Raw genomic sequence first — 25,241 nt, 5'->3', positions numbered from 1 at the left:
AATTGGTACTGCTGGCCTTTTGTTACCATAGTGATACATATCACACATAGACACACATGTATATATTCATATAATAAATATTATATGTGCGTACAATGGTTATAAATGAAAATTTATAATGTGTATGAATCATTTGATTTTTATCACGTTTTATTATGGTCACCCAGAATAGTCCACATTATTCAATACTGGTTTCTAAATAATAAACTTCCAATGAGAAAAACTGATGTAACATTTTATTAACATTTCCCAACACATGTTGGTTTTTTGAAGAGTAAGCAATTAAACAGAATCCAGGTGCCCCAGGCCCGAACTGTCATTATTAAAACAGAACTTGTCTAATTTCACGGATTAAACGAGCTGATCCAAGCACAGTGCTCGGTATAGGGTAAGCACTCGGTGAGTGAGTCCTTATAATAACACATTTATTCTTCACTTACTCGTGGCCCAAACTACAAGCTAAAATCCTCTTTGGCATCGAAGAAGTGAAGTTCAAGGAAACCAACTCATTTAGGTACTGAGGCTGCTCATCTTGAAGGGGAAAGATCATAAACAAGTCCAGAGTAAGAGAGAAGGAAAGAAAGAGCTGCAAACTGTTTTCATTTCACCTTAATCTATAGCTGACTACAAAATGGAATTTCCCCCAAATCATCACCTAGATCGCCGAGACAACTATGAGGTAGTGGTGCCACCTGCTGGTCACGAATCAACAATTCTGGGACCATTGAAGTGGGATTTCTTGAGGGGGGGGTGTGATAAGAAGAAAATTAACAATGGATGTTTTCCTTGTATTCTTGTAAAACCAATCTTTTTCGGCATTTGTGTAATCAGTAGGTAATATTACCATTATTAGCAACCTTAACACACAAGGGAATTTCTGATACCCACAAGTGACTAATTTTACACTTACCTGTATGATAACTCGGGGAAACACAGAAGTCTTGTTTTTACAGCACGGTGCAGTTGAAAGAAAATAGATTTAAGGATTAGTCACCTGAGTTCTAACCCCAGTTTGGTCGCTTGCTGGGTGGTGGTGGGCGAATCACTGGCTGCTCTTAGCTTCCTTTCCTCTGGTGTCAAACGAGGGCTATTGACAGGGTCCTCGAATGCGTCTGGATGCCCCTAAAGGGATGGAGGGTGCCCTCACGCCTTTCCAAGGTAGAAGAACAGTTTCCGGATCCCCAACTTCACCTGTTCTCTTTCCCAAAACCCATCTGCCCCACAACTAACGGGGATGAAGGGCGAAGCAGGATTTCGGCCTCCCTTCCCCATCATGGCATAATCGCTGTTCTCCCCCTTCACAGGAGGAAGGCATCCCCGTCGCCTGTGTTCAGTCTTACCTAAAGCGCACTGTCCCCCAGGAAGCGGGGATCCCCCGAGGCGCCAAAAAGACAAATGGCAACATCTGTGCCTGCAACGAGAACCTGAATGACTGGGCAACGAGACTTGATAAATCCGGTCGTCTCTTAGGCATTGTTTTAAACAGAATCAGAGGAGGATTTAATTGAAGTGCCCCTCCATAAATCATTAAAATCGATTCTGATGAAAGATCATGAGATGATTTCTAACATGTCATGCTAAGGGAATTAAAAGAAATGAATGACATTGCTGTAACGAAACTCCTTCCGGACCATCTTCTGATTGACGTGAACACTGGTTTCTCAGAACATACATCTTTTTTTAAAAAAAATTATTAAATAATTACAGATTTATGGGAAGTTGCGCAGGTAGCACAGAGAGGCCCAGCGCATCTTTGATGCAGTTTCCCCCAGTGACTAACCTTCTGTAGCCACGGTTCCCTATGAAAACCCGGAAACCGGCACTAGCGCGATGTGTGTGGGGAGTTCTGTGCCATTTCGTCACGTGTGGATTCACACACCCGCCACCTCAACCAAGGAGTGAACTGGTCCATCACCACGAAGACCTTCCTTGTGTGTCTCCTTTATTGTCACATCCAACCCTTTCCCCACTGTCACACTAACCCCTGGAAGCCACTGACTTATTCTCCATCTTTATAATTTTATCATTTTTGAAATATTTTATACATGGAATTATACAGTATCTGACTTTTTTTTACATTGGCTTTTTTTTTTTAGTCATCTTGATGTTCTTGAGATCCATCCAAATTGTTGCATGAATCAATTTTTTAAAATTGCTAAGTAGTTTTTCACAGGGTATATACATTTTTTTTTTTTTTGCGCGAAAAATGGGGATAGAATTGGTACTAAAGCCTGATTTATTCTGGCAGTAAGTAATGTTTATTACCAACGACATAAAGTCATTGTCACCAAAAAATCATCCATCTCGTTAAAATAAGCATTTCTATAAGTGGCTTTTCCTGTTTAATTATTATCAATATTTTTGTCATTTTAGTCAATTGTGTACTCCTGATATTATCATTGTAAATAAATCCAAATTAAAGAAAATATATACCTATAACCTTATGATCATAGGCAACTGAAAACATTTAAACTGATATAATTTTGTTGGAGAGAAACGATGGGGAATCAACAAAAATCTTCAAACATATTATGTTAGGATAGAATTCTATAGGGGACACAGAACGGAAGTATAAGCTAAAGGAAGGAAGGAATGATACAAAATTCCTGATGGTTAAAGGGTTTGTTCACTATTTTATAAATGGATAATGATGGGTATTACGTCATTGGGGTATTTAGGTTCCAGACACATTTAAAAGTGACCCAAGGTATTTGTTGTGTTGTCGCGTGAACACATAACATGAGATCTACCCTCTGCTGTGAGCAAAATGTTGTGCAGACCTCTAGAACTCACTCCTTTTGCGTAGATGGAACTTTATACCTGAAAAAGTGATCTTAGAGTTTGTACTTGAAAATGTCAATATGGGAACAATTACATCCTTTGAGACACCCTGAACTTAGCATGAAAAATGGTTTTTAAAATGTTGCTACTTTTAAAAGCACATGAGGAATGGAGCTTTTCAAAATTCTTCTAGGATGTGTGTGAACAAAAACATTCCGTCACCGCCATCATCGAGTGGTTTTGGCAAGGTGGTTTTGAAAATCTCTGAGGAAGTGAATGTAACATGAACAGGGTGGCCCTGGTAAATAATAATAGGTCCATACATGCTCCTTGGCATCCGGTTAAGAAATCAATCTGTATTGTTCAGGATCATTTCAGCATGAGTAAGCAAAATCTGATTCGCACGGGATTCAGCAGAAAAGAGAACTGGCCTAAAAACTAAAAGGCTTGGGCGGCTGGATCCATGTGCTTATTTATGAACGTCGGGAACCCACTTCTCTCCAGCTGTTCTGCTCCAGTTTCCTGCCTAACGGCTTCGTTTAGGGACGGGCTTTTCCTCACAGTGGCAGGATGGCTGTCAGTAGCTCTAGACTCCATCCTCCCAACTTAGCAACCCTGGTGGGGAGAAAACTTTTCTTTCCCAATAGGTTCAGAGAAATTACAGAAATTAGGCTTTATTGGCCTGGCTTGGGTCATGTGTTCATTCCTGAGCCAATGACTGTGGCCATGAAAATGTAATGCCCTGACTGGCTAGGTCTGGGTCAAGTGCCTACCCTTGAACCTGGGGAGTCAGTCAGCCCCACTCGAACCATGGGAAATGAGAGTGAAGGCGTAGAGAAAGATGAAGAATTCTACCAGAAGAGAGAATGGACAACAGATGCGCCAAAGTGATAGAAGGCTTCTATAACGTCTATCAACAAGAATTCATTGAGTTGTATGGGTTGGAAAGATACATAAGTCATGCATCTTGCTCATTAACATGCGTGTTTTGAATGAATTAATTTGGGTAAAGTACCCAGAATTTCTGTTTAGTACAAAGCAAGCACATATTAGCTAGTGTCTTAGGTCAGGTTCCCTGGAAGCAGGGCCCAAAAGGGAAGGGTTCTTGTTCCAGGGATTTATTGAAGGGTGGTTCTCAGGGGAAGGGGAAGGAGGGAAGCAGGATCCGGGCAGGGAGATAGTTCACTAAGCAAATGCATGTCTTTGCTGAAGGCTAATTTCAGGCTGATCCCACAGGAAACTCTGGCACGGAAATGCCAAGCCAGAACTGTAATAAATGGCTATTTAAGCCACTACATATAAGGTGATTTGTTTGCAGCAATAAATAATACAGAAACATCATTGATCATGACTTCATATTAAAAATAAATTGTACGGTGGCAAAATGACAACACTAACCGTGCATGACATCCATTCCTGTGGTCTGTAATTGACATACTTCTTCCGCTTTCATTCTTCAGTTGTCTTAGTGCCTAGATACATTTCCAGATACTGAAAACTGAGTATAATTATAAAGATATTTTTCAGTCCAAGATTTAAATTTGGAAATTATAAACATTTGTAATCTGGAAGTGTTCAATCTATGATCAAGAGTGAAGGCATTTTTTTTTTAAATCTAAAGAAATAAAAGTTGATTCCACCCATACCTGCTTTGGGTTAGGTACTGTGCTATCAAACAAAGGTGAATAAGATGTGGTCACTCTCTTCAAGAAATAGAGTTAGTAAAAATGTTAAGACACAGATCCACATTTTGGTGTCCAAACGCCATTTCCAACCAAGAGGAACCCAGATTTCTTTGAGAAAGACCAAACTCCAGGTCTTTGACAGAAATTGTATAAGTGACATTTCTGCAACATTTCTGCCACAGAAAACAAGATAAAAAATCAGTGGCATCCTGTTATAAAAACTCAGGACCAACTTGAATGGCTTCCCACCAGTCGAAGCTGAGAAAATTTGAGCATTAAAACAACAACGAATAAACTAAACGTTCATCGATGGATGAAAGGCTAAACAAATGTGCTCTAGACATACAGTGGATTATTATTTAGCCTTAAGAAGGAAGGAAATTCTGGCACGTGCTACAACATGGATGAACCTTATGCTAAGCGAAATAAGCCAGTCACAAAAGGACAAAATATTAGCTGATTCCACTTATATGAGATACCCAGAGTGGCCAAATTCATAAAGACAGAAAGTAGACCGGTAGTTGCCAGGGGCTGGAAGAGGGGGAAAGGGGAGTTGTTTAGTGGGTACAGAGTTTCAGTTTGGGATGTTGAGAAAGTTCTGAAGATGGGTAGTGGTGATGGTTACATGGCAGTAACCAGTAAATGTACTTAATGCCACTGAACTGTACACTTAACAATGGAAAATTTATGTTGCATATATTTAGTGCGCGCGCGCGCACACACACACACACACACACACAAAACCCTTGCAAATGAATGATTATAGCCAGAAAAGATGTTTTCTTAAACTAACAAATGCACTGTAGAGGTGAAAAAAAAAGAAAAATGGCTACGATAGATTGAAAGGAATGGGTTACATAAAAAACCATAAACAGAAGGAAAATTTGGGTGAATGAATGTATGCTCACTTCCATAGAGGCAAAGAGAAGCAAATGAAATTCCAGTATGTGTTTTTTCCAACACCACCAAGCAATTAACTCAATTCCAATACTATGTGCCTATTGTCAGATCCCTCCGGGTAAGAGCTCAGTTTAAGGGGTTTGTTATGAATATCAACACACTGTATAGCTCTTACCGCTTTGAAAATTCCAAGGGTGTTAGGAGCTCTGTGCCAGGGATGAGGACAAAGCCCAAATATCTGTTTCTTAATATGTCGCAATCTTGCAGAAATCTTCGAGGAGGAGTTGTGGAGTGAGAGCCTCTGTGGAAGGAGCTGTCCGGGCAGAGCAAACAGCACACAGAAAGCGCTCGAAGTGGGAGGGAGATGGCGTGGCTGAGGAGCAGCCCGAAGCCCACTTGGCTAGGATCAGGGCAGCGTGGTTAGAGTGAGCGATGGGGCAGGAGAGCTGGCAGGTGGGAAGGTAGGAGGTGGTACATGTGAGTCCCCGGGGGCCTTCAATGAATGTGGATTACTGCGGAGGGAGGCATGAAGCCATTAAGGGCATCCAGCAGAAGGGAGATGTTATAAACTTTTTTAAAAATGCACATTGAGTGTCAACAAGCATGTGGAGAATCAAAACTCTCACACAGAGCTACAGGATATAACCAAGTTCATCTAGAAGAAAGTGTCTCAGAACACAGAAATTAAATGTGTGCATGCCCCAGCATGTAGCAAGTTCATTTTTGCCCAGGAGCATAAAGAAACATGCATGAGAACGTACATCCTCTTAGTGAAGTGTACTCATCAGGGGTCTCCAGAAAATTTTATATATATGGGATTAGCTGACATACAGTCCCAATATCTGCAGTCTGTAAGCTGGAGAACCAGGAGAGCCCATGTAAGCTGCAGTCCAAGGGGAAAAGGTGAATATCCCAGCTCCGACAGCCAGGCAAGGCAAGTTCTCTATTATTCAGTCTTTTTTTGTTTTATTTGTGCCTTCAATGGATTGGAGGGCTACACACTGCTTTGCTTAGCCTACAGATTCAGATATTAATCTCATCTAAAAACATCCTTACAGGGACCCTCAGAATACAAATGCCTGGGCACCCTGTGGCCTGGTCAAGTTGACACATAAAATTAACCATCACACAAAGTACTGGTAGTAACCTAAATGCCCAGCCCAAGGGGATTTATAATTAAAGCATAATAGATGGAAAACATGAAGCATAGGGCTGACCAGTTGAAAGAAATGAAATTGTTTCATATCACAACACAGATAAAACTAAAACTATAAGTTAACAGGGTAGAGAACAAAACAGAAATAAACCTATTTCTACTTGGGATTCTAGAATGAGACATAAAACATCCCCCCCCAAAAACCAAAACTATGAACTCATTATGACATTCAATAAAAAAGGAAAACGCCTCCCTCCCTCACCAATTATGCCTTTGCTCCAGCTCCTTACTCTGAAAATTGAAGGAAAATAACTGGACATTCATTTTGCCTTTCCTGACGGAACTGTATTTCCAGGCGATCAAACAGGCCTGAGTGATGAGAAAAGGATGCTTGCTCATAAATGCAGGAAAATCATATTATAAAATCACCATTATGTAGGCTCTAATGAAATATTAACTCAGGCAACACTTACCAATAGATGAGTAAGCCTTTAGGTAAAAGACTGGTGAGGAACAGCGTACTAAGTATCAGTCAGAGATTCTTTGCTGCTTGAAAGGAGGAAACACGATTCTACCATGTGGTATCACACTGTCATCACCAGAACTCCTCAAATTTTAGCAGCTGCACGTTTTGAGCATCCTGGTATGTTCAAATATGAAGCGCAAGACATCACCTTTGAAATATTCTTACCGAAAATATTTAATATTTTTGTTAAGTCTAAGTAGGATTTCAGACCTAAATTCCAGGTGACAGGATTTCAGATCTAAATTCCAGGTGACAGGAACTATAGCGGACAGGTTAAATGACCCCATGAGAAACCAGCCAAATCCAGAATGGGAAACTTTCTGCAGAAAAATTGATTTAATTTTCTGAATAAGGCAGTGGCATTAAACAAAGGAAAAGTGAAGAATTGCTCTACACTAACTCAAACAAACCAACTGAAAAAAAGGTGTTCTATGGTTTGTTTGTTTTTTTAGGACAGTTGGGGAAATTTGAATATGGCCTATGTATAAGATGATCTTAAGAAATTATTTTTCTTTGTGCGACAAAAGAATTATGGTTCTAGAAGATGATATCCTTGTTATTTTTGGTTGAGATGCTGTTAAAGGGGTTCAGACAACCTGGAAGACATAGATAAATATCTAGAAACACAACCATCCAAGAATGAATCAGGAAGAAATAGAAAATCTAGACAAACCAATTATTACCAATGAAATTGAAACAATAATCAAATAATGCCAATGAAAAAAGTCTAAGATAGATGAATTGTACCAAACATTTTAAAAAAAATTAATACCTATTCTCTTCAAATTATTCCAAAAAAATTAGAGAGAAAGGAACATTTCCATATTCATTCTACAAAGCCAGCATTACCCTGATACCAAAACCAAAGACATTACAAAAAAAAGAAAATTATAGGCCAATATCTCTGATGAACATAGATGCAAAAATTCTCAACAAAATATCAGTAAACCCACTTTAATGATATAGTGAAAAGACTATAAACCATGAGCTAGTGGGATTTATCCCAAGGATGCAAGGATGGTTCAACATCTGAAAATCAATCAACATGATACACCACATCAATAAAATGAAGAATAAAAATCATATGATCAATTTAATAGATGCAGGAAAAGCATTTGACAAAAGCCAACATCCTGTTATGGTAAAAATTCTCAACAAAGTGGGTACAGAAGGAACGTACCTCAATATAATAAAATCCACATATGATGAACCCACAGTAAACATCGTACTCCGTGGTAAAAGCTGAGAACTTTTCCTCTGGGATCAGGAACAAGACAAGAATGGCCAGTCTCACCACATTTATTCAACACAGAATTGAAAGTCCTAGCCAAAGCGATCAGACAAGAAAAGAAAACCAAAGGCATCCAAATGGGAAAAGAGGTAAAACTATCACTATTTGCAGATGACATGAGACTATATATAGAAACCCCTAAAGATTCCATTATTTGAGCTAATAAATTAATTCAATAAAGTTGCAGGATACACAGTTAATATTCAGAAATCTGTTGCATTTCTATACATAATAATAAACTATCAGAAAGAGAAATGAAGAAAACGATCCTATTTACATCCACGGTTCCCGCATCCTTTGTAGAATAGGGATTGCAACACCTACCCTGGGTAAGCCTTTCAATGAAAGAGGCTTTGGAGGCCAAGAGGCCAGATAGCCGAGGCCACATGGAGCTGCAGAAGATGCTTCTGAGGGTTGCTGTGTCTGCTCATTAGCATGTGTGGCAGAATTCAGTCAGACATGTGCTTTTTTTCTAGACTTTCTACTCCTCCTCCCCTCTTAATTATTATTATTATTATTTTACAGCTTTATTGAGATATAGTTTACATATAAAACCCACCCATTTTTAGTGGTGGGTTTAATGAATTTTGCAGACGTACAGTCCCGTAACCACTGTGTTAGTGTTAGAACTGTTCCATCTCCCTCAGAAGTTCCCTCCCGCCCCCTTGTGGTCATCCCCAGCCTGATCTGGACCACAGGATACCACTGATCTACTTTCCGCCCCTATAGTTTTGCCTTTCCCAGAATTTCCTACAAATGGAATAATTCGGGATGTAGTTTTTTTGGGGGTCTGATATCTTTCACTGAGTATAATGTTTTTGAGAGTCGTCCATGTTGTGCGTTGTGGTTTTGATTTGCATTTCCCTAATGATTAGTGATGCTGAGCATCTTCATGTGCTTATTGACCTTTTTTATATCTTCTTTGGAAAAAAAGCCTATTTAAGTCTTTTGCTCTTTTTAAAATTACATTTTTTTTATATTGTTGTAGGAGTTCTTTATATGTTCTGGATTTTAATCCCTTATGAGATATATAAATTGCAAATTTTCTCCCATTCCATAGGTGGTCATTTCACTCTGTTGATAGTATCCTTTGGTGCACCATTTTAAATTGTGATGCAGTCTTTAGTCTTTTAAAATCAGAAACAGTTTCTCAGCCATTTTTTGTTTTTTTTGTCTTTCATAATATTGACATTTTTGGAGAGTTCTGGCCATTACTTTGTAGAGTGTCCTTCGATTTGCGTTTATATAACTGTTTCCTTATGATTTAGTTCATTTGAGATTGTGCATTTTTGGAAGGAACATTAAGTTTTTCCATTGCATCCATCAGGAGGGATGCCGCTAGTTTGTCCTATTATTGAAGAAGTTAATTTTAACCTTTTGACTAAGAAGCTGTCCTCACTGTCACTGATAAATTTGTAATTGATCAGTGATTTGGAGAAATTGCTTCAAGATTATGTAAATATCGTGTAAATATCCTTTCCCCCAATGGCTTTAGCATCTATTGTCATTCTAGCCTGATCAGTGATTACTACGATGAATAAAAAATGGTGTTCTGATTTTCTACCTTAGTCCCTCCATACTTATTAGTTAGCATTTTATTTTCCCTTATCATGAAAGAAGCGTTTTCTTTAGTCCTCTTATTTGTTCTTTGTTATCGTTCTGATTCATGGGTTCCTTTTTACTCAATGTGTTATTATATTTATGATCGTTCTGATGAACTTTGTTGTTATTGTTGTTTTCGTGTAACAATATATGTGGATTATCACTTCGTATCAGTTCATAGAGCTCCTCTGTTGGTTTTCAAAGCAACTAGTATTCCATTGTGTGGACAAGCTATAATTTAGAAAAACAATTTCTTACGTATGGATATTAGGTTGCTTTTAAATTTCCAATTAAAAATTATGCCACAATAGGTAACCATATGTATATTTTTGTATTGTTAGAAGTAATTCAGGATAGTACCCAGAACTGACATTTCTAGGTCAAAGTGATGCAGGACAAGGCAAATTCCCCTAGTTGGGGGGGAACTCAAGCCCTACGCTGAGAAGGAAGACGGTTCTTGGTGGACTGTAAGAAAGAATTCAAGTACCCGCCAAAGTTAGAGTCAAAGAGAAGTTTATTAGAGAAGGGGTAGCGCTCCACAGACAGAGTGTAGCCTCCTCTCAGAGGCAGAATGAGGGTGCCTGAAAGACTCGGAGGGACAGAGACAACAGAGAGACAGGACAGTGAGAGAGACAGAGTAAATAAAGACACTGAGGGGGACCCCCAGTGTTAGCGGGGTTCAATTTACACATCATTCTTTAGTCCTTGTGAGTTACAGTTTAAAGACTTCGCGTATCCATTTCCCTTTGATATGGGCATACGGTGAAGAAGCAGAAGGGGATGTAGGGAAAAAGGCAAGAACAGGTAGCGGGAAAGGCCGCTCCCAGCCTCTGATCCACAGGTTCCCCCATGGTTTTAGCCACGGGGAATGAACGATTTTATTTTGCGTAGGGCTGTCACTGAAAGATTCTGTTTTCCTGTTTTCCCTTCCCCACGTGGGGAAATGGGGTGCTAGCAATCCCAGCAGAAATCTCCCTTTGTTCTGCAGGTTTCCTGTGGTCTGGGGGGAGGGCCGATCAGCATCTTGCAGTCTCTGAACATAGCTTGACGGAACATTTTAGTTCTCTCACCTTCTCCCTACATCACGGGCAAGTGCTATGACATTTCGTGAGCTATCACTCAGCTCCTCTCAACCCGGGATGTACTATTTTGTATTCCTACCCGTTACGTTACGCGAGCGTCCACTTCCTCACAGCCTTGCAAAGACCACGTCTCTCTTTTGGCCATGTTAAATTCTTTATCACTTTTTCTTGTAGCACCTCAAGACAAGTCGGGGTCCCTGCTCATCATCTCGGAGGGAGAGCCAAGCCTATGTAATCAAGAGTTACCCCACCTGGCGAAACCCGCGGGGCGGGAGAATGGAAACGGAACATTACGAAAGGGAGGAAAATAGCCCAGGGGCACGCGTGAGTGAATCAAACGACAGCTAATCTGCAAGAGAAAGCGCCAGAAATGGATGCTGGTTATTGAGAATGCGCATTAAATATTTTTCTCTACTCATCAAATGTGGAAGAAAAGTGCTAGCTCAAGCCTGCAGCCTGTTGAAGGAGCCCCCCCACCCCCCGCCCCCCGCCCTCGTCCCCGCCCCCCGCCCTCGCCCCCCGCCTCCGCCTCCGCCCCCGGCCTCAGTACGGTTCTCTGGCCGATTGCATCCAGGGCCGCTAGGTGGCGCCCATTTTCAGTTTGGGCAGCAAATAATTTAAAAAAAAAAAAAATATCAGAAAGAAGGAAAAAGGAATCTGAAAGATTAACAAACCTCATTCTTCTATCAAATTACATTTCCAGGCGAGGTAATGTCACAATGAAAACTGGCTTGCAATCTGTACAAAAGGTGTAAGTTTACCTCTTTACTTGCTTTTAAATCTTAGCCGTGGGAACGCTGTAGACGGTTGGAAAAATATTCCACCCCTAGATAGGACGAAGTTCAATAGGGAGGAGGCCAGGCATCCTACTGGGGGGAGGGGAAGGCCAGGAAGACGGACTGGGCCTGAGGGAACAAGCGGGAGAGGTGGAGGTGGGTGATGGGTGACCAGGGGGGCTGGGGGAGGAGAAGAAAACCCCCAGCTGCCCTGAAGGAGCCGGTACGTTTCTCTTCCCGCCGGTTCCCCGAGCGCATCCCAGCTGTCCCCTTCAGGGGTCCGCTTTTCCTCCAGCCTTCCTCCAGGAGGAAGCTGGGACCACGGGAAGCTGTTTTATTTCTTCGTAACTGGACAAAAGCCAGACAAGCCCCACGCGCAGCACTTGGGTTTTCAAAGCCGTGGTGGACACTTATTTTGGGGCAAAAGAGTGAAATAAGGAGAAGCCCTTTTATTTGCGATTTCATTCCTTTCCTCTCCCCGCCTCCCTCCCCGCCCCCTTTCCCCCATCTCCCCTGGCCTACCTCATTCCCAAAATGGAACTAGAAGATTCCTCCTAGGGATATTTTAATTATTCACGAACAAAGGTTTACTGAGAATCCATCAATGCCGAGCACTGGTGGGAAGGATGACAGCATGGGGGGGGCGGGGGGGGGGAGGGGACATGGACAATATAAATAAACCAGACAAATACCAGATGGTGACCATTGTTTACGGAGGAGTAACATAGCGTTTGACAGAGAATGGGTGGGTGCCTGGCTTTCCAGTGGTCAGGAATGGTCTTTTTAAGAAGGTGACATTGAAATAAAGGCTTGAAACGTGAGAAAGTGTCAGCAAGGTTAAGAGCTTCCGTGGGGAAATAGGGGAAAAAACCTTGACCTGATAAGAATAAGCCCTGACCTGCCCTAGAAAACGTACATAAACTAAGATAAACTGAACTGGGTGAAAAGTAGTATCTGTAGTTGTGAAACGAGTGTTAGAAATTAAGAAATAGAAATAAAATCCGGTTACAGCGAAATGAAGAAGCGACAAGAAAAAAAAAATGGAGATGTTCTCAATTTAAAAATATCTGCTCAGAGGGTGAGAGAAAGAGACAGAGTGGTTAGCTTCTTCACAGCTGGGGGCCCGGCGGACTGACGATTGCTCACAGTCCTGAGTGCACGCTGGAGCTTTGAAGCCACATCCAGGGGGAGGACTGGTGCCTGCGACCAGTCAAAAGCAGTAAATATTCCTTCCGTACGGCCTCTGCACCTGCCACGGACCTGCCCCCCCACCCCACCCCCGTCTTCTGCTGCCCCCATTATCTGTAGCCAACGGAAATTCTTTCAAGACGATGTTCATCATTCCTCTCAGAAGTATAACGTGTAGGATCTCCTGTCAACTCCAGGGCTGCCGATGCGCTTGTCTTTCCCACCTCGCCCTGTGGCTGGTGGTTGAGGCTTTGTGCCTTAGCACCTGGTGCTTTTTTTTTTTTTTTGGTTAGCATTTTGCTCAAAAACAAACAAACAAACAAAAAACCTTTCTCTAGAAAATCTTTAGTTGAGGAAAGTTTTTTGTTCAACAAAAGCTACAGTCCTCACCACGCAACAGGAAGGCTGGGGAAGGGTCCTGGGCTGCTCTACTGACACCTGCCGAAAAGGCTCCAGGTCTTCCTCCAAGACTCGCTCCCCGGTGACTCGCTTCATTTTTGGCATAGTGGAGTGATGGCAAGTAGGGACTCTGGCGTCAGAGGGACAAAGCTTTGAATCCCAGGTGTGTGACCTTCCTCGAATACTTAACGAGTTGGTGCCTTGGTTTTATCATCTTAAAAAGGGGTGCGACGAACCCTCTCACTCAGGGAGCTCAGAAGGATCAAATACAATGACTCTGTACAAAGGATCCCAAAGGTGTGGGCACAGCCACACGTCAAGATTCTTGGGGTGGCTGAGGGGACAGACAGTTCAGTAGGGGAAGCTGGTGGCCCCACCTCCCAGAAAGGAGGAAGGAATGCCTTTACTATCTGGAGGAATCTTTTCCAGAAAAACTTCTTGGCAAAGGAACGAAGGCATTCTCCTAGCTGGTTACGTAGCTGCCTACGGAGAAGCATAACTCTGTTGAAGGCTGAGATTCAACAGAATCATCTGTAATTGTTTTACAATAAGTCATTTCTCACATCAGCATGGAAATAGCCAGCATGACAGGCAACACACGTGGCCTGGTACCCAGCATCTGCGAGGTTCTGACTTCCGGTGGTAGTCAACGTAAGGGGAAGCCCTTCTTGTTTTGGGAGGCAAGAGATCTTTATTTTAGTTCCGGTTGGGAAGCCTTGGGCGAGTCACTTAACCCTCACGACTCAAAGTGTGGTTGGAGAGCCAGTGGGACGGGCATCATTGGGAATCTTGTTAAGAATGCAGAATTTCGGGTCATACCCCAGATTTACTGAATCGGAGTAACCAGATCTTACAGCTTAGAGCATCGTGGCAGCTTATAGCATCGATTCAACCTTCTAAACCTTTCTCTCTGAAATGAGGGGCCGAAGTAGCTTTTAAACAAATTGAATATAAATATTACTACCTTTTTAAAGATGTAAAAAAAAAAAAAGTCATCTGTATTCATAAAGAACAAAAATTAAGCAGACCAGACTGTGAAAGGGAAAAGCAAAGTTCTCTATCCCACGACACCCACCACTCCCGCCCTCCAATAGCCCCGCTCTAAACCGCTCTCAGGCGTGGCCTGGCGCTGGGTCTTTCTCTCTTTCTGGCAGGCAATCCCGCATGCTTGCCTTGAGTTTAGAGATAAAAGTGGAAAAATCACCCTTTCCCCCTAAGCCAGTCAGGCTCTTTAAAGAAACGCTCACTGTGATCTGGCTGACCAAAGGAGGGAATGGATCCCAGTCCAAGAACTGTCCCAGCCACCTCTCGGCGAGTTATGAGGGGATGTTCTCACACTTCTCCTCGGAGTGTCAGGGACTTGTCACCTGTATTCTTGGTTTTGTACCTTCCCAGACAGGGGTCTGTTACAGTCTCCCAACTCTGCAGGTTTATGGATTAACCCCAGAGCTCGAATCTGTTCCAATAATTAATTCACGGTCAGCTCTTTCTTCAGTGTAAATGTGACATGATAAAACTGTGACTTCCTTTCGTGTGAGCCATTCTGGCTGCTCTAAAGGGAATCTACCAGCATCTTGGGCTTCCATGGCTACCTAGTGAGATACTTTCCATCTTTCCTGTTTTCGGCCCAGCCTAAAATCTGAGGTTCTCACCTATCACCTCAATTCATGAACAAAAAATATTATATACTCTGTCGATTTCTTTGTAAATATTCTAGTACCAATCACAACATTCTAGTACCATTCAACAATTCTCTAGGCACCAGCTGTGTATCCTACAATTCAACGCAGATCTGACGAAGCTACCCAGAGAAGGCATTAGTCACGGGTTGGGGCTCAACCCCTCGAGACCGTCCCTCCACTCACTTCAGATGCCATTTGCAAGACTGGTTTATCACTTGTGCTTCTGACTGACCAGCTGCCAAAGACCTCCTTCCTTGGGTCAGATTAATGTGCTGGAGTGGCTGACAGAACTCAAACATTTTACTTACTAGATTACCAGTTAATAATAAAGGGGCATAACTCAGAAACGGCCAGATGGAAGAGACCCATAGGTAGTCTGTAGGATGTTTACCACCAGTTTGATAACTCAGCCAAAGTCCTCTCATTTACAAGGAGAGAAAGGGATTTTTTTTTACCTTCTCACAAGTTCATATAAATCCCACTTTATATGAATAAACATATCATTTGTGGTGTAGCTGTTTACACGCCGTGTGTGCTGTTTACACGCCGTGTGTGTGCGCACACGGGTGCAGAAATCGCACCTATCACAGACACCATAATCTTATTAGGTGCTTTCCACAGTCACATCACAGCTGCCATCATAGAATTTCAACACCGAGAAGCTAACACCCTTTCATTATAGATGTGTACACTTTCCCGTAATCTCTTGGTTTAGGTTTATGTAAAAGATCGAGTTCCATGCACGTGAGAGAACAACGAAAAAAGAAGGCGACCTAAAAAGTAAGAAGTTGAAGTGTCTGAAATGGATTAAATTAAAAAAAGAAAAAAGGCAGTAGCTCAAAAGAGAATAGGAAACAACTAGCAATTCACAGATCGACGGAGTCAATAAACACACATAAGTGTGCTCATTTGCATGGATAGTCAAAGCAATGGAAATGAGATTTTATTTTTCATCTCTTGGATTGGTGGATTAAAAGAACTGGGATTATGAAGAGTGGATGAGGCTGCAGGGAAACAATAACTAAGGGCGGAAATGAAAATAGATGCGGCCTTTTTTGAAGCATGATTTGGCAAAAGCTCATTTCAGAGGCATTTCGCGAGTCGATAAGAAAACACGCAGCATCTGTTCTAATAGCAAATAACTGAAAACGACTACATGTCCATTCATAGGTGTAAGAGGCTGAATTATATCCCCCGCAAAAGATAAGTCTGAGCCCTAACCCTCAGTACCCGTGAGTGTGAACGTGTTTGGAAATGAGATCCTTGCAGATGTAACTAGTTAAGATGAAGTCATACTGTACTAGGGTGGACCCTAAATCCAATGACTGGTATCCATCCTTATAAGAAGAGGAAGGAACATGCACACACTTAGGGAGGAAGGCCACATGGCCATGGAGGTAGAGATGGGAGTGATGTAGCCACAAGCCAAGGGATGCCTAGAATCACAGAAGCTAGAAGAGGAAGGGAAGAATTCTCCCCTAGAGCTTTGACAGGATCACGACTGTGTCGACACCTTGATGTTGGACATGTCTTCCAGAGCTGTGAGAGAATTAATTTCTGTTGTTTAAACCCACCCAGTTTGTTATAATTTGTTATGACAGCCCTAGGACATTAATACAATAGAGATTGGTTTAATAAATAATGGTACATACACATGACTAGGGATGGGTATGAGACCCTCAGTCTATTCTTTATTATGTTTTGGTTTTTTTTTAACTATGTAAATATAGTTTCTTAAATAAAAATAAAATTTAAACAATAAATAAAATATTCTATTGCTTTCCCTATTACTTAGTTGTTTGGGTTTCATTTATTGTACTTTAAAGCCAAAATAATAGAGGAAAATTATATTGATTCTTTTAATAAAATTTTGAATTGGAAAGATCTAAGAACTTGCCTCGTATAGTAGGCAGAATAATGACCCTCAAAGCTGTCCACGTGAACGGAACCCATGAATATGTTAGGCAAAGGGGAGCTGAGGTTGCTGATGAAAATTTAGGTTGTTAATCAGTTGACATTAAAATGAAGAGATGAGTCTACAGCCACCCCACCCTGAACAAGCCCGATCCCGTCTGATCTGGGAAGCTAAGCAGGGTTGGGCCTGGTTAGTACTTGGATGGGAGACCACCTAGGAAGACAAGGTGCTGTAGGTGTAAAAAATAAAAAATAAATAAAAACATAAGGGATTGTAAGCTGACAAGGCCCTTGCAATCTGTGAAGTCAACCAATGGTTGCCATGCCTAAATAAATAAATAAATAAAAAGAGAAAAAATTTTTTAAAAAATGAAGAGGTGGTTCTGGATGTGTAGGATCAGTGTAATCACAAGGATCTTTAAAAGCAGAAAAAGGAGGCAGAAAAGTCAGCTTCGGAGTGATGCAAGGTAAGAACTGGCCATTTCTGGCTTTGGCTTTGAAGATGGAGGAAGTGACCACAAGCCAAACAATGCAGGCAGCCTCTAGATACTGGGAAAGGCAAAGAAATAGATTCACCCTCAAGAGACTCCAAAAAAGAAACATAAGTCTGCTGACACCTTGATTTAAGCCCAGTGAGAGTCCTATCAGACTTTTGACCTCCAGGAATATAAGAAAATTAATATGTATTGTTTTAAACCGCTATGTTTGTCTAATTTGTTATAGCGGCAATAGGAAACCTATATATCTTATTAACTCCTCATTTTGCAGAGGAAGAAACTGAGATCCAAAAACACAAGAGAATCAGCCCTCGACCCCAGATCTCCTGGTTAGTAAGGCTGTTTTCCCTATACAATGTGTACCCAACTAATAACCTAGAGCATAAACATCTTTTCACCTCAGACACATTTTGTCATAATCAAACCTCCCTGAAACATTTAAAAAGTAATTTGCTCTTTAAGAAATTAAGCTTATTAGCATTTCTGGAACATTTCACATCTCAAAAACAAAAATAAACAATTAGGACATTCCAAACCAACTTATTGAGAGTCATTTTTTCAGCAAGCTGAACTGTTTTTTTTTTTTTTTCTGGTAAAATCCAACTAGATTTCTCACTTCAAACCAGTTCAGAGTTTTTATTCTCATGCAAATGAAGAGTTTCACAATCATAAAAACACATCATGCCACCACATGTACAGTTAATGGATATATAATAGGATTACTATAAATTTAGATACCTGTTCACTGCCAAGAGAAATAAAAAAATCACTTCTAGGATTAATGTGATTCTGATCTCCATTCTATAAGGCATTAAAAGTTTAACTCAAAGCACATGTTGTAAGAAAATTGTAGGGGGAAAAAAGAGTCCTGATCAAGTGGCAAATGAAGGAAAATTATTGTTATTTTTAGTAATAGAAAACCAAACATACCCTGGAGACCTTAGGTACTTAGTGTGTTTTTTGTTTTAATCAAAACACATGGGACTTATCATGGTGATCACATCATAAGCTACAAAAATGTAGAGTCACTATGTCGTACACCTGAAACTAATATAATATTGCCAACTATACTTTAATAAATAGACACAAGGAAGTCTTATGACATTTACTTACTTTAATCATACATAATATGCAAAATTAGAATAACCAAGAAAGAGCAATGAAAAATATCATTTTAGACTTTAAAACAAATTCCATCACGTGGTTAAAAGAGTGTTGACCTAAAATTCAGAAAATCTGGGTTCGCGTCTGCTAGGCTGTGACCATCTCCCTGAGTCTTAATTCCCGGTTTACGAAATGGGGATCATGATACCTCCTGCCCTCTTAGCAGGTGCTTGTGAATACAAAATGAAATAAGGAGTGTGAAAGTGATTAACTGACTTGACTCCTGGTGCCAAAGAAAAGCTTTGAATATGAATGAGGAACCAGGAGTAGACAGGAAACGATGCCACGTGACAGACACCATTGGGCACGTGCTTTCCAAGTATGAAACTCCTGCCCTTTCTGGCCAAGAAGTAGTAGGAATCTATGATTAAACAAAACAAAACAAGCGGTTTCTTGTTGACGTTCATAACCAAGTCAGTTCCTTGCACTGGAAGTTGTCTTGCTGCTGGCACTGGCCTGATCTGGACAGTAATAGACTGGGCATCTTAATTTACTGCCCTGAACTCTCTGTGGCTACCCGCCTCGGTATCATTTTCTCCCCTTACTTTGTGTAGCAGTGAGGAGGCTTTAACAAGCAAGTGAAGAAAACCCTTCTTGAAATGGCATTAACTCACAGAAGAGATCCACAAAGAGTAGTTCCAGTGAGCTAGTTAATGGGCTAGAAGATGATATCTTTCAGCTTGACCATGCAAAGCTTGTTTTACCCAGTTTAGCTTCCAACATGGTTACAAGACGGTTGCTTTAGGACATCCAGAAGAAGAAGCCAGACTGCAAAGAAGTGACATCAGATGGCAATTTGAATGCACAGGAAGAAATGAAAAGCATTGGAGAAGGTAAATATGTGAGCTAATGTAAAAGACTGTCTAGTTACATTTTTCTCATTTCTTCTCTAACTTCTTTAAAAGATATAATAATATTATGTAAAGTAATAATCATAACACTGTATTGTTAGGTTTATACCACATAAAATATAATACATATAACAAGAATAATACAAAGAAGGGAGAGAATTGAGCTATATTAGAGCAAAGACTCTATATCTTACTAGAACTAAATTAGTATTAATCTCACCTAGGTTTTGATAAGTTAGGATGCTGTAATCTGTAGAGGGATGTTTTATAATGATAAAACAGTCACAATGTCAGTAATACATAACAATTATAAAAGCATATTCATCTAATCCATCCTCAAAAATAGGAAATGAAACTGATAGATTAAAAGAAAATGTAAACAATAGAATAATAATAGTTGGAGATTTCAATATCCCACTCTTAATAACTGATAGAAAATCTAGACAGAAAATTAGCAAGGATATAGAGGACTTAAAAAACAGTAGCGGGTTATGCAATGTAATTGATACACGTAGAATATTTCACCAAACAATTGCAGAAATCATATCCATTTCAGGTGCAGATGAAACATTCTCCAGAATAGATCAAATGCTAGACTGTAAAATAAGTCTCAGTACATTTCAAAGGAATGTAGTAGTACAATATTCTTTTAATGTACCATGAAATTGAATTAGGAATCAACAACAGAAGAAAATCTGGGGAATCCCCAAATATTTGGAAGCTAAGCACTATAATTTAAAGTAACCAAGGGGTCAAGAAAACAGAACAAAACAAAACTAGAGAATATTTTGAACTAAATTAAAATGAAAATGCAACATATCATATTATGGGTGCAGCTAATGCAATGCTTAGAGGGAGATTTTATAGTTTTAAATGTAAGGAAATAATATAAACTCTATAGCAACAAATTAGACAATTTAGATGAAATGAACAACTTCTTTGAAAGACATAAATTAACAAACTGACTCAAGAAGAAATAGAAAATCTAAATAGACTGCTAATAAGAAATGGAATTAGTAATTAACGATCTTCCCAGAAAGAAAACCCAAGTCTAGAGGTCTTCACTGGTGCATTCTATCAAATCTTTATAGACAAGGAACACACATCCTTCACGGACTCCTTCAGAGAGCAGAGGAGGACAGAATGCTTCTCAACTCATTTAATGAGACCAATATTATCCTGACACCAAATAAAGACATCTTGAGAAAATAAAATTACAGAACAATATACTCTATGCAAGTGGGATTATAGGAATGCGAGGATGGTCAAACATCCGAAACTTTATCAATGTAATACACCTTATAAATAGAACAAAGGACAACAACCACATGAGCATCTTAATAGATGCAGAAACAGCATTTGACAAAATCTAACACCCTTTCGTGTCAAAAACTCTCAACAAACTAGGAACAGATGTGAATTTCCTCCACCTGGATAAAAGGTATCTACGAAAAACCTAGAGCTAACAGCAGACCTGATGGCGAAAGGCTGAATGCTTCCCCAGACCATTGGGACCAACGCAAGCGTGTCAGCTTTCACCACCGCTATTCAACACGGCACTGGAGATTCCGGCCAGTGTTTCAAAGCCAAAAAGTGGGAAAACACTTGGGGAAACATGTCGTCCAAGAAGACATATAAGACACAGCCACTCTGAGCGGAGCCCCAGCTGGGGACTAGCTGCCCGCTGCCCGCTGCCCGCCCCGGCTCCCGCCCACCGCCGACCTGCTCCGGGGCCTCGGCCTCTGCGCCCACCGTGGCGGTCCCGGAGTCCCCACGCAGGGCCAGGGCCTGGCGGCGGCCCCTGGCTCCTGGCCCCTCCCCTGGTACCTACCATGTGAAGCTATTGATGAGGGCACTGGCAGCCCCCGCTGCACAGGCTCCAGATAGCAGAATCCAATTGAGATGGGGTTGGGGGTGGGGGTGGGGGAGGGGGAGGCCAAGCTCGCGCGCCGCGTTCCCCTCTCAGAAGCCATGCATCAGACACTCCGGCCTCGATGGGCCCCGTGTACGAGGAACGGCCTCACATGTGCAGGTTATCTCCCTTCACACCCTTCAATCAAGTGCCTTCCGTAGGGCGAAGAAACTGAAAGCGGAGCCTAGTTGCAGCTGGGACGTGACGGGGTCCGGCTCCCACGGCACAGCGCGGAGCCCGAGCGGGAGCATACCCCCCTCTGGGCCAGCCACCACAACCGTCTGCACCTCCTCGCCCATCCCGGTCCCAAGCCTACCTTGCGAGTGGACCATCGCCTTCCGAGGAAGCCCTGGGACGGGCACGTTTACATCAGCAAGTAGCACTTTCGTCACTGGGCAAATCCTCCCGGGACCACATACCCTAATGCATGCAAGCACTGTGGGCCTTCTTGATACCCACCAAAACCGTGGACTCGAGTCTCAAGAGTGAGATTGGGAACACAAGCAGCTGTGCAGCTCATCAGTGAGCACCCACCCACGATTCCGAATAATGCGAGTGGGGCCACCGTAGCCACGGCCACCACAGCGTTGGCCGCTTCCCAAAACAGCGATTCCAACAGTGGCCAGTGACCACCAGCTAGTCCACCGCGAGGTGCTGTGCCGCATGACCAACGCTTACAAAGTTTCAGAGTTCTTGGGCCAGAGGACATTTGGGCAAGTGGGCAAGTGCTAGAAACAGGGCACCAAGAAAATTGTGGCCTTCGAGATCCTGAAGAACCACCCGTCACACGCCTGACAAGGTCAGACGGAAGTGAGCATCGTGGCCCGCTTGAGCATGGAGAACGCTGCTGAATACAAGTCTGCCCTGGCCTGCGAGTGCTTCCAGCACAAAAGTCACACGGGCTGGGTCTTCGAGATGCTGCAGCAGAACCTCTGTGACGTTCCGAGGTGGAACAAGTTTAGCCCCTTGCCTCTCGAGTACATCCGCCCAGTCTTCCAGCAGGGGCTAAAAACGCCTGGGTCTTCCCCATGCTGACCTCCAACCAGAAAACGTCATGCCGGCCAATCCACCTAGACAACCATACAGAGGAAAGGTCATCGACTGCGGTCCAGCCAGTCCTGTGTCCAGGGCTATGTGTTCCGCCTACTTGCCATCCAGATAGAAACAGGGCCACCAAGGTCATCCCTGGTTTACCATTTTGTGAGGCAACTGATAATGTGGTCCCTGGGCTGTGTCGCTCCCCAGCTACTCCTGGGCTGGCCGCTCTATCCGGGAGCTTCAGAGCATGGCCACCTTTACTATATTTCACAAACACAGGGTTTGCCAGCTTCGTATTTATTAAGTGCAGTGACACTGACTCTCCGTATCCTCTGTGGAGGCTCAAGACACCAGTTGACCACGATGCAGGGATGGGGAGTAAGTCGAAAGAAGCAAAGCACGTTTTCAGCTCTTCAGATGATGTGGCCCAGACGTAAATAACAAGGGATTGAGAAGGGAGCGACATGTTGGTGGAAAAAACACACGGGCAGAGCTCATCGATCTGCTGAAGAAGTTGCTGCCCACAGATGCTGATAGGAGAATCGCTCCCCTTGGAACCTTGGGTCACCCTTTTGTCACCACGACACACTCGATTTTTCCCATAGCACACATGTTGAATCACGTTTCCGGAACGGGAAGGTTTGCAAGCATCAGGTGAATATGCATAACACAGTTAACCGGAGCAAGACCCTTTTGATCACACACGTGGCCCTGCAACAGGTCCACCTACCTGACCATGACCTTCAACCACCAGCTGAACCCTGTTCATACCAGCCCTCAGCAGCATCCATGGCGGAAGTGGCCCAGTGGACCATGCCCAGATGCGTGTTCAGCCTGACCCCTTCCGGTAAGTTCTCATCCTGTGCCCACCTGGCTTCCAAGGGTTTCAGGCCTCTGTCTTTAAGCATACTAGCTAATCTGTGTGAATGGAAAATGCAGTTCTGGCTTCATTCAAGCCTCCGAAGCTCAGCTTCTTCAGATCCAGACAGGTCAGTCTTGCCCGGAGGGCCTGGCTGAGTGGGGCCCAGAAGATCCTGCTTCCCGTCTGTGCGGGAGCAGCTTGCCGCAGTGGTCACCCACGTGTCCCTGCAGCTCCCTGCGGCATGCCACTGTGACTCCCCAGCGCTGACGGGGGTATGGAGTAAGTGGAGCATTCACATGGTGCTGACGGGAGTGGAAAACGATGCAGCCATTTTGAAAAACCATCTGGCAATTTCGTTTTTTTTTTTTTTTTTCCATTCGGCAATTTCTTTAAAAAGTTTTAAGTTTGAAAAGTAAAGAGCGGTGAAACTGTCGACACGGATATGTATACCAATGTTCTTAGTGCCATCGTTGGTAATGTTCTCAAACTGGAAATAATCCTGCGCGTGTTTGCTAGAGGTGCTGTGACAAAGTATCACAAACTGAGGAGCTTAAATAACAGAAATTGATTGTTCCCCAGTTCTGGCGGCCAGGAGTCTGAGATCAAGGCGTCGGTGGGGTCAGCTCTGTTCCATGCCTCTCTCTTAGCTGCCGGTGGTTGCTGGCAATCGTTGGTGTCGCGTGGTGGGGAGAAGCATCACCCCGATCTCCACCTCGATTTTCGCGTGGTGTCCCTTCTGTATGCATATCTGTGTCAAAGTTCTTTTTACGAGGATCCCAGTCATATTGAATCAAGGGTCCATCCTACTCCAGTATGATCTCATCTTAACTAATTACATCTACAAAACCCTATTTTCAGACAAGGTCACGTTCTGCAGCACTGGGGGTTAGGACTTCAACATATGAATTTTAGAGGGGACGCAATTCAACCCACGACAAATCCAAATGTCCACCAACTTGCAAGTAGAAAAACAATTTGTGGCTCTGCATGTAATGGAATATTATTTAGACATAAAAGGGGACAAACTACTGACACCCACTTTAACATAGATTATGCTGTAAAACATTATGCTAAATGAAGGAAGCCATAGCAAAAGGCTACATGTTGTATAATTCCATTTATAAAAAATATCCAGAAAATGCAAATGTATCGAGAAAAAAGCAGATTAGTGGTTGCCTAGTGCTTGAGATGGGAGAAAGGATTAAACAAAAGCCAGGATGAGAAAACTCGTTGGGCTGATGGAAATGTTCTAAAATTCCTTTTTAGTAATTGTTGCCAGCTACATAAACTTACTAAAAAGAATCACGGAACTGTACACTTACAAGGGGTTAATTTTTTTAACAAGTTATATATTAATAAAGCTTTTTTTTTTTTTTAAGAAAAAAATTCTAGGGGCGGAACCAGTTATGTGTTTTAACAAGCCTTCCAGTTGATTCTAATGTATGCTAAAGTTTGTAAATCACTCCTCTAAAGAGAATGTTTAAGTCAGGTGAACTTGAGATAACATCATTGGCACATGTAAGTCTCATTAGCACATCTAAGTCTTACCCAATTCCTAACCATCCAGTGTGGTAGAGAATCATGAAGACAGTTATACACCCTAAGCTGTGATTCTCAAACTTTTGGGCACTAAGGACCGGTGTGTGTATGGGAATCTAACGCCTGAGGATCTGAGGTGGAGCCGAGGCGGTGGGGAGCGGCTGCAGATACAGATGAAGCTTCGCCTGTGCTCACCTCTTGCTGTGCGGCACAGTTCCTAACAGGCCACGGACCGGAGCTGATCCTAAAAGGAATGAATGACTGCATTTTCTTTATAAATCTGAATAGCACGTGTGTTAAATTTGATACAGTGACCCTGAGATTCAGACCCATGTCCAAGGGGACACTTCTGGCTTGACACTTTGAGGTTCCTCAGGCACCTCAGATGCACCCTGT

The 25,241-nt window shown here is 42.3% G+C and overlaps 2 pseudogenes; both read left to right on the top strand.

The window, feature by feature from the left end:
- The first annotated feature begins 17,102 nt into the window (after nt 1–17,102).
- On the top strand, nt 17,103–17,221 carry LOC118602448 (annotated as a pseudogene).
- Nucleotides 17,222–21,340: 4,119 nt separating this feature from the next.
- LOC107519535 lies at nt 21,341–22,685 on the top strand (annotated as a pseudogene).
- Nucleotides 22,686–25,241: the final 2,556 nt, after the last annotated feature.

This window comes from Rousettus aegyptiacus, unplaced genomic scaffold (assembly GCF_014176215.1).
Source record: "Rousettus aegyptiacus isolate mRouAeg1 unplaced genomic scaffold, mRouAeg1.p scaffold_m13_p_4, whole genome shotgun sequence".
NCBI lineage: Eukaryota > Metazoa > Chordata > Mammalia > Chiroptera > Pteropodidae > Rousettus > Rousettus aegyptiacus.
The sequence above is the reverse complement of the archived record's forward strand: the minus strand, read 5'-3'. Positions and strand labels throughout refer to the sequence as shown.